Source organism: Bactrocera oleae, chromosome 2, assembly GCF_042242935.1.
Source record: "Bactrocera oleae isolate idBacOlea1 chromosome 2, idBacOlea1, whole genome shotgun sequence".
Lineage (NCBI taxonomy): Eukaryota > Metazoa > Arthropoda > Insecta > Diptera > Tephritidae > Bactrocera > Bactrocera oleae.
In genome coordinates, this window is record NC_091536.1 from 50,690,425 (window position 1) to 50,711,341 (window position 20,917).

General features: G+C 35.4%; 1 pseudogene; it reads left to right on the forward strand.

The window, feature by feature from the left end:
* Positions 1-4,045: 4,045 nt before the first annotated feature.
* Positions 4,046-13,105, forward strand: LOC138856324 (uncharacterized; annotated as a pseudogene).
* The last annotated feature ends 7,812 nt before the right edge of the window (positions 13,106-20,917 follow it).

The window sequence follows — 20,917 nt, forward strand, 5'->3', positions numbered from 1 at the left end:
TGTAAATATTATATACAAATTAATATAATAATATTATATTATTTTTAAAGTTGTTAATATTTATTATTTTTAAGCTAAACATGTATAATAATATCGATATAATAAATAAAAAATGTTATTCATTGTTCAAAAACGATTTCTCTTCATACTTCTCAATACAGTTGTAATGCATTCTATATAAAATCAATTATAAGCGTATACAAAAAGCACAAGAACGATTTCTCATAATTTGAGTAAATTTAGTTTACAAATCGCTCTAATTATTTTCACTGTGAGTGAAAAGTAAATAACTAAGGCAACAGTTCCTACTACTAATTATTAAAATATATAAGGAATTCACAAACGAATATACAATTTAACTTTGCGAGAGTATAAAATGTTCGGTTACATCCGAACTTAGCCCTTCCTTACTTGTTTAATATAAAATTTTACTTAGACCTAATGGTATTTTCCTTGCTTTGATACTTGCTAGTTGCACGAGTATAAAATGTTCTGTTCCACTCGAACTTAGCTGATCCTTACTTGTTATTATTATTTTGATCTATATTTTTTTTTGAATAATTTGAAAGCTTTTATTCATTTGTAAGATGGGAGAAAAACGAGATCAAAAATTAACAAATTGCTCGTATTTCAGAACACCAAAACCAAATTCACTCGGTTTTATATTCATTTAATTTTCACTTTCACTCGGATTCCAGAACCTGCCTGATTACCTCCAAATTTTAAAATGATTGATGAGTAATTTTCAAAGTTTTTAGTTGATAACATTTGAGATAATGAAAAAGGATAGATCATTCTTAATTTTCAACAATAATATTTAACATTTTTATTAAAAACAATTACAAATTTAATTTAATTCAGTCCTATTCGTAACGTACATTTTAACAGTATCATTGCACAACGGGGCAATAGGACAATTTCTCCTTTAACTTTTTCAGTCGAATTGGTTGCTACAATAATATTTCTTGTAAAATTTTTGATTACTAAACGTGTACCGTGGCATAAATGAGGTGGTTTGAAATAACGCCGAATAATAAATAATACGTAAACCAATTTTCAAGCAAAGATTATGTCAGAGAATGTTAATGAATAGAGAAGGCGCAAATGTTAACTGTACTAAAATGTAAATTATTAAAAGGGAAAATCGAAAATGCACAAGTTCAAAAATAAAATTACACCACGTCAAAAAGGAACCTTACCTTCTTTATAAGTGAACTCAACAAACTAAACCACTCTAAGAAGGAGCAAAGCAAATGTATGTATGTGCACATGGTCTCTGGCATTCGCCTATTAACAAAAACAAATGATAGATATATACGTAGATGTAGATAATAGATAGAAATAACAGTAGCCCAATCGGTAATCGTAGTATTTGAAAAGAAAATAATTCAATTTTCAATAGCAAAGCACTGCAAAACGACAAACTTGACAACATAGCCGACCGGCATTGTCGTAAATTGTCCATTCAAACAAATTTTGTCAACTCCTTTTGTTAGAACTCAACTTCTTGCTCCGCCCGGTCTCCGCGCGAACTCGCCGTTACTTCCATGGCATGGCCCCATGGACAAAGGCGTTTCAACGGATCATTATATTGCTTAATTTGTATAGAGAAATACTGATATCTTAGGGCTTATTGACATAATATTATCATACTTACATAAAATATAAATACAATACACATAAATTCATACTTCAAACGTTTTTAAAAACTGAACCCTCCTTGCCTGCGATCGTTCTACTTGCTTTTCACATAAAACAAAAAGTGAAGTATTTGTTTATGCGGGGCAAGGAGAAGCAAGCATCAGCGTGGACTTACGAATGATGTGTGATTTTCATATTTGTGTAAATATGCCTCAATAAGGGAATAAAAAATAAAATTACACCACGTCAAAAAGGAACCTTACCTTCTTTATAAGCGAACTCAACAAACTACACCACTCTAAGAAGGAACCAAGCAAATTTTCACCACCTCATAAGGGAACGGCAAATTTATGTATGTGCAGATGTTCTCTGGCATTTGCCTATTAACAAAAACAAATGATAGATATATACGTAGATGTAGATAATAGATAGAAATAACAGTAGCCTAATCGGTAATCGAAGTATTTAAAATAATTCAATTTTCAATAGCAAAACACTGCAAAACAACAAACTTGACAACATAGCCGACCGACATTGTCGCAAATTGTCCATTCAAACAAATTTTGTCAACTCCTTTTGTTAGAACTCAACTTCTTGCTCCGCCCGGTCTCCGCGCGAACTCGCCGTTACTTCCATGGCATGGCCCCATGGACAAAGGCGTTTCAACGGATCATTATATTGCTTAATTTGTATAGAGAAATACTGATATCTTAGGGCTTATTGACATAATATTATCATACTTACATAAAAATATAAATACAATACACATAAATTCATACTTCAAACGTTTTTAAAAACTGAACCCTCCTTGCCTGCGATCGTTCTACTTGCTTTTCACATAAAACAAAAAGTGAAGTATTTGTTTGTGCGGGGCAAGGAGAAGCAAGCATCAGCGTGGACTTACGAATGATGTGTGATTTTCATATTTGTGTAAATATGCCTCAATAAGGGAATATTCAATAAACCTAAACATATGACCATATTTTCCGGAAATATTCTAATTATTTTATAATATTATTATTCTGGGAAAATATGCTATTAAAGTTATTGAATTGAGTTATGATTTTTTGGTAATACATTTGCATATTACCAAAAAATCATAAGCATGTGCATAATTCATGTAAGAACATTCTCTGTATCTATTCACAGCAATTTCCCCGTTTCGGTGATTGTAGCAGTGGTGTATTTCTAAAGTTACGAAGTTGTATTTTTCGATGTTCCCTCTTGTGAAAAGCTCCAATTAGTACTTTTTAACATTTGTGGCTTCTCTATTTATTAACATTCTCTGTTTTCAGGATTAAGAAACACAACTAAAAAAGGGTAATGAACTTAGATAAAAGCTTTTACACAAAAGCTTTTCAAAACATTCTGTCAAAATGACTTCAAAAAATAATTAGTTAAAAGGAAAGTAGGAGAAATACGCGTATTTATTTGGGTACTGCTGAAACGAAATCTTTAACTGAAATATTGAAAAACTGCAAGAATATTTGCGCAAAGATTGAAAAAGAGCTTAAAAGTATTTGAATAAATTCTTAGAAAATGGGGAAGATTTATAAAATCACTTAAAGAAAACAGCACTTTACTTTCTGCGCTTATAAATAAATAAACATTTTATATTTATATACACCATTTACATACATATCTATTATCATTAATTGGTACAAAATGGCCAACACATTTCCTATAACAATTCTACTGTTGTGCTTCCTTGGGGCTGCTGCTTCGGCTCTATTTGCCGAATCCAACACTAATTATTTTTATCAAATCTTTTGTTGCAAATGTTATTCAAAATACAGTAAGTTTGTATTATTGTGTTCACATTGTTTATGTCAACTTCCAAGCCTTGCGTTTTCAACAACATGATGGCAGATAATCTTTTATTGAATATGTGAAATCGATCAAAAAATTATCTAGATCTTGGTCTAAACCTCATATCCCTATTGATTTACGATACTCCTAATCCATATCTAAAATTTAGCCCATTTGATTAAGTATATATCACATATATCTCATTTGAGATAATTAGCTTGATTATAATATAAATATTTCGGACAAGCAATATGTAGTTCATAAGATACCAAATTTGATTGTAGTCCTTTCTGCTTCTTCGAATAGTGCTTGTTAACTTTTTACGTAACATTTTTTTAATAGAATGTTTAGCCAACACCTAAAAGTAAACTTGCGAGAGTATAAAATGTTCGGTTTACCCAACTTAGCCTAACCTTACTTGTTTTGATCTACGATTATTAAAAACTTATAAGGCAGTCCAAATTTAAATTCAAATTTATAAATTATAAGTCACAGCTGCCATATATGTATGTTATAGGAGCAATATTTTTTGTATTGTTACAACCTTAAATAAATTCATCTGTGAAAGAATTATAGTTCTTTTCTTTATAAATAAATTATTTTTTCAGTGAAAACTTGTTCAAACATGATCATTTAATTTCAAAACTTTTAATAATTGTCGATGTATTAATAAACCAAAATGAGTTATACGAGTAATTGGGATACCAAATCAATAAATCAATATAGAACCGCGCAACAGATAAAAAAGCAACTGCGTCAAGGAAACTCGGCATATTTGTGTAACCATCCGGAAGTGTGCATTTGTCAGAAGAAGTAAATATGTATGTTTATTTAAAGATGAATCTCTATATTTTTAGATCCGAGCTATAATACGAGTACTCATTCATGAGGCCATAAATTAAAAAACACAAAATTTTCCTCAATTTATTGCCAATTTATTCAGTTGTGGGAATGCGCCTCGTTTGACGATAATGGCGAGTGATATTATCAGAGAATGTTAATGAATAGAGAAGGAGCAAATGTTAGCTGTACTAAAATGTTAAATACGATGAGGGAACATCGAAAACGCGCAATTTCGAAAATAAAATGTCACCACACCTATCAATTTACGCAACGAACTACACCACTCTATAATCAAAATGTATATAAATACGTATGCGCAGATGTTCTTTGGTATGCGCATAAACAAAAATTGAAATAATAAAAACGAAAGTAATTGACTTCCGACAAGAAACTATAAATAATGAGGGAAATAATATTAAAATAGAATTCAAATATCATTTAATAAAAAAGGGTTATAAAAATAAAAAAAAGACTATAAAAAAATATGATAGGATTTGAACTTAGGCAAAATTTTTCACATTGCAATAAGGAAGTGTGCTATACAAAAACATCGAAAACGCGCAATTTCGAAAATAAAATGTCACCACACCTATCAATTTACGCAACGAACTACACCACTCTATAAGCAAAATGTATATAAATACGTATGCGCAGATGTTCTTTGGTATGCGCATAAACAAAAATTGAAATAATAAAAACGAAAGTAATTGACTTCCGACAAGAAACTATAAATAATGAAGGAAATAATATTAAAATAGAATTCAAATATCATTTAATAAAAATGGGTTATAAAAATAAAAAAAAGACTATAAAAAAATATGATAGGATTTGAACTTAGGCAAAATTTTTCACATTGCAATAAGGAAGTGTGCTATACAAACAGCACCACAAACGATATTCAAGCAATTTTGTCTACTTGAACTCAAACAACCATTGTTGTTTACTTGCTTCAAATGTTCATATGTCTATATGTAAATATTCTTGAAACTGCCTTCCTTCATTCGCATGTCCAAATATATTTGCATATATGTACACATATGTACATACCTATGTATGTCCCTCAATATGTCGCATACATATTGACGCCGAATATGCGCATCGTGGTGAAGCTGACAAAATTTGTTTGAATCCGCATTTCGGTCGGCTATGTTGTATCGTTTGTCCTTTTTGCAGCGCTTTGCTATTGAAAATTGACTTATGCTCTTTTGAAATACTACGATTTTCAATTGGGCTGCATTTCCATAGCGTTGTTTTTAGGTAAAATGGGCTAAATCAACAAACTATGAAACAATGATAATAAGTAAACATATAAAAGTACGATATGGAGTGTGCTTAGAATATATAGAAGTGGTTAATGATTTCATATAAATGTCAATTTTATATATATTTTATAATTTAATACCATATATATGTCATAATATGAAAAAAATTAAAATATTATTTAAACTCGCTAATAGGTCATGTTGCCAATTCTCCTCTCGGAAGCGAACATCACACAAATTCTTCAACTTCGACTTTGTCGACATACATACATATATACCTACATATGAGCTCGCATACATATTGACGCCGAATTTTGCGCATCGTGGCGGAGTTGACAAAATTTGTTTCAAGGGACAATTTTACGACAATGACGGTCGGCTATGTTGTCTCGTTTGTCCTTTTTGCAGTGGTTTGCTATTGAAAGTTGACTTATGCTCTTTTGAAATATTGCGCTTTCCGATTGGGATGCATTTTCATAGTGTCGAATTTAGATAAAATGGGCTAAATCGACAAACTATGAAATAATGATAATAAGTAAACATATAAAAGTACTATATGCAGTGTGCTTAGAATATATAGAAGTATTTAATGATTTCATATGAGTGGCAATTTTATAGAAATTTTATAATTTAATGCCATAAATAGTGCATAATATGAAAAAAATTAAAATGATATTTCAAGCGCTAATATGTTGCCAATTCTTTTTTCTGAAGGGAACATCAGACAAATTCTTCAATTTCTGATTTTTAGCAAATGTTGTGAGGAAGCAGCTTGTGGGCAACATACAAATGTGAGGTGGTAGGATTTTCAGTGATATAAAGTGTAAAATTATAATTTTGCTGATTCTTCAATTTTACTGAAGACATTCAAATTCAATTTCATTCATTTTTATTTTCGCGCATTTGCGGTAGGAATTCTATATGAAAACCAAATGAGGTTTACCAGGCGCACAGAAAAAATAGCGCGGCGCATGAACGAACGCACTTTGCTTTGAAGCAGACGCACGGTTCCTTATGAATGAATTTGTTGTCGTTGTAATATTAAATACTAAGAAAATAAGCCGCGAGTTCGCTTAAATATTATTGACCGATGATGGTGCGTGTACGGTTTTTTGTCACTTGCGCGAATGTTTAAGTTTTTGCGAAAGACATATTGAGGGACATACATATGTACATATGTGTACATATATGTAAATACATTTGGACATGCGAATGAAGGAAGGCAATTTCAAGAATATTCACATATGAACATTGAAGCAAGTAAACAACAATAGTTGTTTGAGTTCACAGATTAGACAAAATAGCTCGAATATAGTCTGTGGTGCTGCTTCTATAGCACACTTCTTTATTGCAATGTGAAATATTTTGCCTTCTATTTGCTTATTTGCTTCTTCAGAAAAAAAGTTTCCCACAACACTCCCGAAGCTAGAGCAACTGGTGGAGGGACATTTAATAAATACACACTAACCGCAACGGCAGATACGATTTCATAAGGTTTGGATGGATTGGAAGACTTTCTTCAGGAAAAAACTTACCCACAACACTCCCGAAGCTAGAGCAACTGGTGGAGGGACATTTAATAAATACACACTAACCGCAACGGCAGATACGATTGCCCAGTTTACACCGTTGTGGAAATTTTGAATTTAAAACAAATAAAGTTTTTACTTTGAAATCCACATATTAATATTTGTACTATTTTAGCATACGCTCATAATTTTCCGATTTTGTATGAATAGATATATTATTTCGCATTTCTGTAGCCTCTCCATTTAGTATGGTCTCGTTTGTCACTCCTTCATTCACAGTGTGCCCGCTTACATTATCTATGGAGTCATACTCTACTAATTCATGCACTTTATAGCATTTGCAAATATTATGCTGATTGAAAGTGTATTGTGATGTTCCAATACTTGGACCTCTTAACGAAGTTAACAAAAATGATTATAAAACGCACCCAAAATCACTGGGTATTAGGCAAAAACCACGATCATCGCTTTCGTATTTGCTTTGAAAAAAGTCTCACCCTCTCTAACAATTGCTGCTAATATACTAACGAGACAGATATAGGGTTATATATATATAGATAAATGATCAGGATGACGAGACGAGTTGAAATCCCGATGTCTGTCTGTCTGTCCGTCCGTCCGTGCAAGCTGTAACTTGAGTAAAAATTAAGATATCTTGCTGAAACTTGGTACACAGGTTAGTTGGAACCATAAGAAGTTTGGTATTGTAGATGGACGTAATCGGACCACTGCCAGCCCACAAACCGCCATTAATCGAACACTTATAAAACAGGTTAGGTTAGGTTAGGAGGTCGATCCCAAGAAGGATCCCACGTGGACAGCTTAAGACGCCGGTCCGTTGTGATACCTACAAAACTCCTATAATCTGGATCAAAAGACCCTTACAAGTCGACGAAACGCTTCGTGCTTACAACAAACTTGTTAAGACGGCCAATATCCATTTCGGCTAAGTATTCAGGTCCGCCAAAAGTGTGATTGCCGAGATATTTCAATCTCAGCCTAACGAAAGCCGGACATTGGAAGAGAAAGTTCCGGGATGATTCCACCTCGCCCTCCTCCATGCAACTTTGGCAACTAGCATCGGGTAGTACTCTACGCCGTACCGCATGAGTGCCCATTGGAGATTGTCCAGTGAGAACTCCTACCATAGCGGCGAGATGCACTTTGCTCAGGGCGAGAAGTTCCCCCGACTTCTTGGGCTCCACTCTTGGCCAGAAGGATCTCGCGGTCGCACAGGAGTTGGTCGTCGACCAGCGTCTGCTGAGTGCACTCGAGCTCCATTGATCCAAAGCTAGAGCGCAAGACGGAGATCCAACTCGATCCCATTCCGATGTGAGCGGGGCAAGGGTGCCCCCCTTGGCTAGCTAATCGGCTTTGCAGTTTCCAGCGATTCCGTTGTGACCAGGCACCCAAACGAGCCTGATGTTGAAATGGCCGGATGCTATCTCTAGTGAGGACAGACACTCCTTGACTAGCTTTGATTGCACGGTTCGCGCGCTCAAAGCTAGTATTGCCGCTCTACTATCGGAGTGGATGATCACTTCTACAAACGAGGCTACACTACGCTGTACTTCAACCGCCACCTTGATAGCAGCCACTTCCGCCTGAAAAACACTACAATGGTTCGGTAGCCTGAAGCTAAGACTGACGGAGAGCTCCTTGCAGAAAACCCCCCCTCCAACCAATTTCGAAGTGTCCTTGTTCGGACCTCTTCATAAGCCCAGCTTCCCTGAGCCTTAGATCACACTTCGCAGCAATGCACCTACCGGCAATGTCCACAGGTGCTATGTTTAAAATAGCATTAAGGGCTATTGTAGGTGTGGTCCGCAGTGCACCGGAGATACTGATGAGCGCCGCTCTTTGAACCCGCTCAAGCTTTTTAGCCAGTGTGGACCTTTCGAGCGCCCTCCACCAGACGAACACACCATAGAACAATATTTGCCTAACTACGGTTTCGTAGAGCTACGGTTTCGTGAGGTTCGATTCCACCTCAAACTTTTCGAGGGCTTTAATCACTGCCTCTGGTAGCACGTTATTGAAGGCCCCCTCGATGTCGATAAGGGTGCCCACAGCAAATTCCTTGTGCGTGAGAGCTATTTCTAGGAATGCCACTACATATGCAAAGCAGTGTCGACCGACCTGCCTTTGATATAGGCATGCTGCGCGCGTAACAGTTTACCCCTCGGTATTCTGCTCCTAATGTACAGATCCATAAGCCTCTCCAATGTTTTCAACAGAAACTAGGAAAGGCTGATGGGTCTGAAATCCTTTGCACCGATAAAGGAGCTTTTGCCGGCATTCGGAATAAAAGTAACCTTAACCTGTCTCCAGACCTTCGGGACATGGCCCAACCTAACACAGTTCGCGTAGATGGGGGCCAGCCAGCTGCATGACATCTTAATCGTACGCTGTAATTGCGCTGGAATAATGCCATCGGGCCCCGGGAACTTAAAGGGTTTAAAGGATTTCACCGCCCAGATAAGGTGACAATCGTCCAGAAGGTCCAAGAAGGCTGTACAGCCCTCCTGAATCTCCCCCAGTGGTACTTCTTCAGCAGAGTGATAAAGTGGAAAATGAGCATCCAGAAGTAGTTTCAACGACTCCTCGCTGCTCGTTGTCCAACTACTATCTGCATTTTTTAGATACCCCGCTGGAGTAGGATTTTTTGCAAGAATGCGCCTGAACCGTGAGGACTCATGACAGCCCTCTACATTACCGCAGAAGGCTCTCCACGAAGCCCTCTTGGCTTTCTTCAACTCGGACTTGTAAAAGTCGTCACTAGAGCCACTTTTACGGGCTTTGTTGAAAAGTCTTCTGCTCGAAGATCTGATCTCCGTTACTTATAAAATAACTAAGCACTAAATTAAGATAAATTAAGATACACATACATATATCTGTAATTTGGTACAGAAGATTGTATTGGGGCCTGTATTGTTGAAACATTTTTTAAAAGTGGGCGTGGCCCCGACTCCTAATAAGTTAAATGCATGTTTCTCCTAAACCCCTATAATCCAAAAATGCATAGAATAAATGTTTTTGACACTTCCATCGACAGTGTGCAAATTAATGAAATCAGATGATAAACTACTAAAAGTGAGAAAAAGCAATAACTAAATGCATCAGAGACATTAAATTTTACATATGTGATGGCACAAGGAGGTTATAGAGAAACCGTTGTCAAAATTGGACGATAGGAATGGCACCGCCCACATTTAAGCGAAACCATATATCTCCGGAACTACTTGATCAATTTCAACAAAATTTGGTACATACAATTTTTTAATAATCCCATCTTGCAATGGGAAAATGAACGAAAGCGGACTACAACCACGCCTACTTCCTATATAGCACAATTTTAAATTCCATATGATTTTTTTTACTTTTTTACTATATCAATCAAATCAAGCTCCAAAAAATATATTAGGACAAGCCTTTGTTCTGTTCAAGCGCCCACTAACAATCTGTAAGATATATTATTGCAATTCGAAGAGAATCTCTTTATCATATTAGTATGCAAGTATGCATTTTAATAAAAATAAGTGGATGTATTTTCATTATAATGCTTCATCTTTGTGCCTAAAATGCGCGTTTTCGATGTTCCCTCATCTTAATTAACATTTTAGTACAGCTAACATTTGCTCCTTCTCTATTCATTTACGTTCTCTGGTAGGATCAATTGTAAAATTGAAACTTCTTCAATTATACTGAAGACATTTCAAATTCAGTTTCATTCATTTTCGCGCATTTGCGGTAGGAATTCTATATGAAAATCAAATGTGGTTTACCAGGCGCACAGAAAAAATAGCGCGGCGCAGAGTTATGAACGAACGCACGTTCCTTATGAATGAATTTGTTGTCGTTGTAATATGAAATACTAAGAAAATATTCCGCGAGTTTGTTGGAATATTATTGGCCGATGATGGCGTCTACGTTTTTTTGTCACTTGTGCGAATGTTTGATTTTTTGCGAAAGACATATTGAGGGACATACATATGTGTACATATATGCAAATATATTTGGACATGCGAATGAAGGAAGGCAATTTCAAGAATATTCACATATAGACATATGAACATTTTAAGCAAGTAAACAACAATAGCTGTTTGAGTTCACAGATGAGACAAAATTACTTGAATATCGTTTATGGTGCTGCTTGTATATACATAATTATTGCAACTGCATACTTAATTATTGCAACGTGAAATATTTTGCCTAAGTTCAAATCCTATCATATTTTTATATAGTCTTTTTTTATTTTTATAACCCTTTTTTAATAAATGATATTTGAATTCTATTTTAATATAATTTCCCTCATTATTTATATTTTCTTGTCGGAAGTCAATTACTTCCGTTTTTATTATTTCTATTAGTAAAATATTATTTTCGAACTTGTGCGTTTTCGATGTTCCCTCATCGTAATTAACATTTTAGAACAGCTAACATTTGCTCCTTCTCTATTCATTAACATTCTCTGGCGCTACTAGTATTATTTCGCGTCGTGCTCATCTGTGGCTATATTCATTTCAAAGGTACTGTCATTTCGCGTCGTTCTCAGTAGCGTTTTTTGCGGGGAGTTCTTCTTCGTTACTTTAACATACAGAAAAGTGCTACCGAAAGTCATCGTATTTTACTGGACGTCTATGGTGACCGTGCTTTAGCCGAACGAACGTGCAAAACGCGGTTTGCACGGTTTAAAAGTGACAATTTCGACTTAGACAACGGAGAACGACCCAGACAGCCAAACAATTTTCAAGACGAAAAATTGGAGACATTGCTCGACGCAGATGCATACCAGACGCAAGAAGAACTTGCAACAGTATTAGGAGTTGATCAAGTGAAATCGGGTCAGACGATCAATGGGGACCTCTACCGAAAACAATTGATTCATTTGAAAAAGGCCATCGCGGAAAAACAACCAGAATATGCGACCAGACACGAATCAATAATTTTTCATCATGACATTGCTCGGCCTCATGTTGCAAGGCCAGTTAAAATCTATTTGAAAAACTGTGGGTGGGCGGTTCTACCTCACCCGCTTTATAGCCCAGACATAGCACCTTCCGTTTACCACTTGTTGAGATCAATGCACAATGCCCTCACCGGAGTACGCTTTATTTCAGAACAGGGTATCATTGGCTCGATTCTTTCTGACCTCCAAGCCGGAGAAGTTCTTTTGGGATGGAATCCACAAACTGCCAAAAAGATGGGCAAACATCGTAGCTTCCGATGGGCAATACCTTAAACATTAAATGTATAACAATTTTTTCACAATAAAGTCTTAATTTTCGAAAAAAACCGCACGAATTTATGCATACACATGAAGTCAACATTAGGTTCTGAACGAACTTTTAATCACAGAATTTGGGCACCGAATACATTTTATATACATATGTATTTACATGAAATGCTCCTGTAGCATAACTTTGCAGCATATACATATACACTTTTAGTGTTTCGGACATTACAGTTAATGAAAGGTAAAAGTTATTATCCCCCGATTTCCTTCATTTTCACAGTGCGCCGTGAATAGGAACAAAATGTTCTCGCCGAGTTTGGTGTTCGAAGCTTTGATACGCATTCACACCATTAGAGGGCGAGGTCATGTCCATTTTTTACAACCTTTATAACCACGCTTGCCTCTTTCCACTGACCCTCTGTGTCAGATTTGTTTTGCAACTCAATTTGTGACTTATCACAATTTGACTTTTGTTGGGAGTAGTGATTACAGATTACAACTTACCTTTAATTATCAAACTGTAAGAAATTTCATAGATAAATTTAGCGCCTTTTAACAATTATTTAATGAATGAATAATTAAAATATTATATTTACATACAGATTAATGAGCAAATAAAAGTGGTACATAAAGAGCTTAAGAAAAGTCGTTACACCGGGTTTGATCCAGAAGTGATTCTTGAAGAAAGAGAGTCAACACAATCTATAGTATCTAAAACATCCATACATGATAGCGCCAATGTAATTTTAAAATATTCTCTCGTATTACCATTAATCGTAAAATAATAGTTAATTAGATTTATAGTATAAATATAAATTTTAAATTCCGTTATACATAAAATTTTCAGTGTCACGGTATTAAATATACTTCATTTAGCTACTGGTCTATGCTCCATTTAGTTTTGACGATTTTTTTTACTTATTGTGGGATGTACACATTATACTGTACGTAGTTAATTATTAAAGGGGAAAATAGAAGAACGCAGAGCAAGACGCAGTTAATATTCGGTTCATGGAAGCTCATAGAGACATTGTGAAGGGTGACCAAACTAAAGTCGATGCGCTCTGGAAGGAATTGGTTAAAGAGCTTAATGTACTTTTAAAAAGGTAAAAAACAAAAACTTCGCTCTTCTAAAGAAGTTTTCTTAAGCTAACATTTCATAAGGTTTGGATGGATTGGAAGGCTTTCTTCAGAAAAAAAGTTTCCCACAACACTCCCGAAGCTAGAGCAACTGGTGGAGGGACATTTAATAAATACACACTAACCGCAACGGCAGATACAATTTCATAAGGTTTGGATGGATTGGAAGGCTTTCTTCAGAAAAAAAGTTACCCACAACACTCCCGAAGCTAGAGCAACTGGTGGAGGGACATTTAATAAATACACACTAACCGCAACGGCAGATACGATTGCCCAGTTGTGCGGCATATACACCGTTGTGGAAATATTGAATTAAAAAAAAATAAAGTTTTTATTTTGAAATCCACATATTAATATTTGTACTATTTTAGCATACGCTCATAATTTTCCGATTTTGTATGAATGGATATGTCACTCCTTCATTCACAGGGTGCCCACTTACATCATCTATGGAGTCATACTCTACTAATTCATGCACTTTATAGCATTTGCAATTATTATGCTGATTGAAAGTGTATTGTGATGTTCCAATACTTGGACCTCTTAACGAAGTTAACAAAAATGATTATAAAACGCACCCAAAATCACTGGGTATTAGGCAAAAACCACGATCATCGCTTTCGCATTTGCTTTGAAAAAAGTCTCACCCTCTCTAACAATTGCTGCTAATATACTAACGAGACAGATATAGGGTTATATATATATAGATAAATGATCAGGATGACGAGACGAGTTGAAATCCCGATGTCTGTCTGTCTGTCCGTCCGTCCGTGCAAGCTGTAACTTGAGTAAAAATTAAGATATCTTGCTGAAACTTGGTACACAGGTTAGTTGGAACCATAAGAAGTTTGGTATTGTAGATGGACGTAATCGGACCACTGCCAGCCCACAAACCGCCATTAATCAAACACTTATAAAACAGGTTAGGTTAGGTTAGGAGGTCGATCCCAAGAAGGATCCCACGTGGACAGCTTAAGACGCCGGTCCGTTGTGATACCTACAAAACTCCTATAATCTGGATCAAAAGACCCTTACAAGTCGACGAAACGCTTCGTGCTTACAACAAACTTGTTAAGACGGCCAATATCCATTTCGGCTAAGTATTCAGGTCCGCCAAAAGTGTGATTGCCGAGATATTTCAATATCAGCCTAGCGAAAGCCGGACATTGGAAGAGAAAGTTCCGGGATGATTCCACCTCGCCCTCCTCCATGCCAGAAGGATCTCGCGGTCGCACAGGAGTTGGTCGTCGACCAGCGTCTGCTGAGTGCACTCGAGCTCCATCGATCCAAAGCTAGAGTGCAAGACGGAGATCCAACTCGATCCCATTCCGATGTGAGCGGGGCAAGGGTGCCCCCCTTGGCTAGCTAATCGGCTTTGCAGTTTCCAGCGATTCCGTTGTGACCAGGCACCCAAACGAGCCTGATGTTGAAATGGCCGGATGCTATCTCTAGTGAGGACAGACACTCCTTGACTAGCTTTGATTGCACGGTTCGCGCGCTCAAAGCTAGTATTGCCGCTCTACTATCGGAGTGGATGCTCACTTCTACAAACGAGGCTGCACTACGCTGTACTTCAACCTGTAAGATATATTATTGCAATTCGAAGAGAATCTCTTTATCATATTAGTATGCATTTTAATAAAAATAAGTGGATGTATTTTCATTATAATGCTTCATCTTTGTGCCTAAAATGAGTCAAATCAGGTGAAAACTTTCCCTAGCTCTCATACGAGGGCTGCTATATATATTTCTGGCCTAATAATGAAAATACGAATATTTATCAACGAAAATGTTTTTTTTTTCGGTCGATTGCTGTTTTGTGCTGTTTTGTTTCGGGCTCATACGCATAGATCCATGATGCGTCACCTGTGCGATCTTATAAACGTCTTTTGAAGCGGCGCGATCGTATTTTTTCAGCATTTCTTTACACCAATCCGCACGAGCCTTTTTTTGAGCGATTGTCAAATTGTGCGGGATCCAACGAGATCAAATCTTTTTTACGGCCAGGTGTTCATGCAATATCGAATGTATGCTGGTGGGAGAAATGCATAGGCATGCCTCTATCTGAAGGTATGTTACATGACGGTCTTGTATTATCAGTTCACGTACGGCATCGATGTTTTCTGGCACAACGGCTGTTTTTGGACGACCTTCACGGAATTCGTCTTTGAGCGAGCGTCGGCCACGATTGAATTCGTTGTACCAGTTTTTTACAGTGCTATAGGATGGTGCTTCATAGTCATACAAAGATTTTAGTTCATCGATGCACTCTTGTCGTGATAATCCACGTCGAAAATTGTGAAAAATGATCGCACGAAAATGTTCACGAGTTAATTCCATTTTTTGGCCGAGATGAATTTTTTAATTCCCTGTAAATAAAACAATTCATTCTTAAATGACAAAACGTTCTGAGTGATGTTATGCTAAAAAATGTCAAACTTTCCAATGGAAATGTCAGATTGCACCTGGCAACACTTAGTGTTGCCTAGGCCAGCCAGCTATATAGCAGCCCTCGTATAACAAACACATAACATAATATTCCACAAAACAAATGGGCTGATTTTGATCGAGCCTCACACCTAGATGGCGTTAGTTTTTTTGAATTCACCTCATGATCAGTTAGTACTAACATTCAAAAAACAGCTGTTAAAATTTCATTATATTCAATTCATTAGTTTGCGAGTTATTGTGCTAAGAGTGACGCCACTTTTGTTATTTTAAAACAATAGATAATAAACAATTTCGTGTTTTAATTTTACACTGCTTCTTGATGGGAAAAACAACCGCTCAAGCGAAGCAATGCAAATGGTGTTATGAGGATTCAGCACCATCAGAAACCGCAATAAAACGTTAGTTTGCTGACTTCAAACGTGGTCGTAGAGACACCAATAATGCAAAACACAGTTGGCGTCCAAATGTGGCTATAACAGTGGTATTGTGTTGCCCTTGATGGAGATTGTATTGATGCATGAAGCCAATTTTGAACAAGCCCATGTGTAATGCATGTTAGTGATGGTAATGTAACTCAGGTAGTATTTTATTCTATTAAGAGTATGTAATATTGGATATAACATATAATATTTATAATATATATATAAATATAATGCCGAAAATATACTTTAATAAAATTAAAAGAAGAAGTTTTCTTAAAAATTGTGGAACGTTTTCACATCAACTCATTATATTAAATTTAGCTTTTTCAGTTGAGTTTATATCTAATATATCTCCTTTGAAGATGATTTTAATACAATTTTAAATGACGCGAAGTAAAATATGGTAATAAAACTAAGTGAGTATATGACCTATAATATAACTTTGACTATAATAAAATTTGATTGTAATCCATAGACGATGTCGCCGAATAATGAATGTTGAATTGTTTGGTAACATTTTTTAATATAAAATTTTCCTTAGACCTAATGGTATTTTCCTTGCTTTGATACTTGCTAGTTGCACGAGTATAAAATATTCGGTTCCACTCGAACTTAGCTGATGCTTACTTTTTATTATTATTTTGATCTATTTTATTTTTTGAATAATTTAAAAGCTTTTATTCATTTGTAAGATGGGATAAAAACGAGATCAAAAATTAACAAATTGCTCGTATTCAACACCAAAACCAAATTCACTCGGTTTTATATTCATTTAATTTTCACTTTCACTCGGATTGCAGAACCTGCCTGATTACCTCCAAATTTTCAAATGATTGATGAGTAATTTTCAAAGTTTTTAGTTGATAACATTTGAGATAATGAAAGAGGATAGATCATTCTTAATTTTCAACAATAATATTTATCATTTTTACTAAAAACATTTACAAATTTAATTTAATTCAGTCCTATTCGTAACGTACATTTTAACAGTATCATTGCACAACGGGGCAATAGGACAATTTCTCCATTTATTTTTTTAGTCGAATTGGTTGCTACAATAATATTTCTTGTAATCTTTTTGATTACTAAACCTGTACCGTGGCATAAATGAGGTGGTTTGAAATAACGCTGAATAATAAATAATAGGTAAACCAATTTTCAAGCATAGATTATGTCAGAGAATGTTACTGAATAGAGAAGGCGCAAATGTTAACTGTACTAAAATGTAAATTATTAAAAGGGAAAATTGAAAATGCACAAGTTCAAAAATAAAATTACACCACGTCAAAAAGGAACCTTACCTTCTTTATAAGCGAACTCAACAAACAACACCACTCTAAGAAGGAATCAAGCAAATTTTCACCACCTCATAAGGGAACGGCAAATGTATGTATGTGCAGATGTTCTCTGGCATTTGCCTATTAACAAAAACAAATGATAGATATATACGTAGATGTAGATAATAGATAGAAATAACAGTAGCCTAATCGGTAATCGAAGTATTTAAAATAATTCAATTTTCAATTGAAAAACACTGCAAAACGACAAACTTGACAACATAGCCGACCGACATTGTCGCAAATTGTCCATTCAAACAAATTTTGTCAACTCCTTTTGTTAGAACTCAATTTCTTGCTACGCCCGGTCTCCGCGCGAACTCGCCGTTACTTCCATGGCATGGCCCCATGGACAAAGGCGTTTCAACGGATCATTATATTGCTTAATTTGTATAGAGAAATACTGATATCTTAGGGCTTATTGACATAATATTATCATACTTACATAAAAATATAAATACAATACACATAAATTCATACTTCAAACGTTTTTAAAAACTGACCCCTCCTTGCCTGCGATCGTTCTACTTGCTTTTCGCATAAAACAAAAAGTGAAGTATTTGTTTGTGCGGGGCAAGGAGAAGCAAGCATCAGCGTGGGCTTACGAATGATGTGTGATTTTCATATTTGTGTAAATATGCATCAATAAGGGAATATTCAACAAACCTAAACATATGACCATATTTTCCGGAAATATTCTAATTATTTTATAATATTATTATTCTGGGAAAATATGCTATTAAAGTTATTGAATTGAGTTATGATTTTTTGGTAATACATTTGCATATTACCAAAAAATCATAAGCATGTGCATAATTCATGTAAGAACATTCTCTGTATCTATTCACAGCAATTTCCCCGTTTCGGTGATTGTAGCAGTGGTGTATTTCTAAAGTTACGAAGTTGTATTTTTCGATGTTCCCTCTTGTGAAAAGCTCCAATTAGTACTTTTTAACATTTGCGGCTTCTCTATTTATTAACATTCTCTGTTTTCAGGATTAAGAAACACAACTAAAAAAGGGTAATGAACTTAGATAAAAGCTTATACACAAAAGCTTTTCAAAACATTCTGTCAAAATGACTTCAAAAAATAATTAGTTAAAAGGAAAGTAGGAGAAATACGCGTATTTATTTGGGTACTGCTGAAACGAAATCTTTAATTGAAATATTGAAAAACTGCAAGAATATTTGCGCAAAGATTGAAAAAGAGCTTAAAAGTATTTGAATAAATTCTTAGAAAATGGGGAAGATTTATAAAATCACTTAAAGAAAACAGCACTTTACTTTCTGCGCTTATAAATAAATAAACATTTTATATTTATATACACCATTTACATACATATCTATTATCATTAATTGGTACAAAATGGCCAACACATTTCCTATAACAATTCTACTGTTGTGCTTCCTTGGGGCTGCTGCTTCGGCTCTATTTGCCGAATCCAACACTAATTATTTTTATACTCTCGCAACCTGTTGCTACAGAGTATAATAGTTTTGTTCACCTAACGGTTGTTTGTATCACCTAAAATTAATCGAGTTAGATATAGGGTTATATATATATAAATGATCAGGATGAAGAGACGAGTTGAAATCCGGGTGACTGTCTGTCCGTCCGTCCGTCTGTCCGTCCGTCCGTGCAAGCTCTAACTTGAGTAAAAATTGAAATATCTTTATGAAACTTGGTAGACATGTTTCATGGTACCGTGAGACGGTTGGTATTGCAGATGGGCGTAATCGGACCACTGCCACGCCCACAAAACGCCATTAATCAAAAACAAATAACTTGCCATAACTAAGCTCCGCAATAAGATACAAGACTGTTATTTGGTACACAGGATCACATTAGGGAGGGGCATCTGCAGTTAAAATTTTTTTTTAAAAGTGGGCGTGGTCCCGCCTCTAATAGGTTTAATGTGCATATCTCCTAAACCGCTAATGCTATAATAACAAAATTCACTGAAAGCAAATGTTTTTAGCACTTCTATTGACGGTGTGAAAATAGTTGAAATCGGGTGGCAACTCCGCCCACTCCCCATATAACGGTACTGTTAAAAACTACTAAAAGCGCGATAAATCAAGCACTAAACACGCCAGAGACATTAAATTTTATCTCTGAGATGGTATAAGATGACTTTATAGGAACCGCGTTCAAAATTAGACAGTGGGCGTGGCACAGCCCACTTTTAGGTGAAAACCCATATCTTGAGATCTGTTGAACCGATTTCAACCAAATTCGGTGCATAACGTTCTTTTCATATTTCTATGTCATAGTGCGAAAATGGGCGAAATCGGACTACAACCACGCTTACTTCCCATGTAACACCATTTTCAATTCCATCTGATTCTTTCACATTCCACTATGCAAATCAGGTAAAAATGATTATATCGGGGTAAAACTTTGCGTGAATAATGCAATTAAAGTATGCCACCTTGCGGCCAAAAATTGTCTAAATCGAACCAAAACTGTTCAAACCCCTAAGTACTAAATATGTGGACCCCAGTGCCTATAGTTGACCTTCTACCGAAAATATCAGTCAATCCACAAAGAAATCTCAAACGAGTATACCATTTGACCTTGCGAGAGTATAAAATGTTCGGTTACATCCGAACTTAGCCCTTCCTTACTTGTTATCAATTCTTTTGTTGCAAATGTTATTCAAAATACAGTAAGTTTGTATTATTGTGGTCACATTGTTTATGTTAACCTCCAAGCCTTGCGTTTTCAACAACATGATGGCAGATAATCTTTTATTGAATATGTGAAATCGATCAAAAATTATCTAGATCTTGGTCTAAACCTCATATCCCTTTACGATCCTCCTAATCCATATCTAAAATTTAGCCCATTTGATTGAGTATATATCACATATATCTCATTTGAGATAATTAGCTTGATTATAATATAAATATTTCGGACAAGCAATATGTAGTTCATAAGATACCAAATTTGATTGTAGTCCTTTCGGCTTCTTTGAATAGTGCTTGTTAACTTTTTACGTAACATTTTTTTAATAGAATGTTTAGCCAACACCTTAAAGTAAACTTGCGAGAGTATAAAATGTTCGGTTTACCCAACTTAGCCTAACCTTACTTGTTTTGATCTACGATTATTAAAAACTTATAAAGCAGTCCAAATTTAAATTCAAACTTATAAATTATAAATCACAGCTGCCATATATGTATGTTATAGGAGCAATATTTTTTGTATTGTTACAACCTTAAATAAATTCATCTGTGAAAGAAT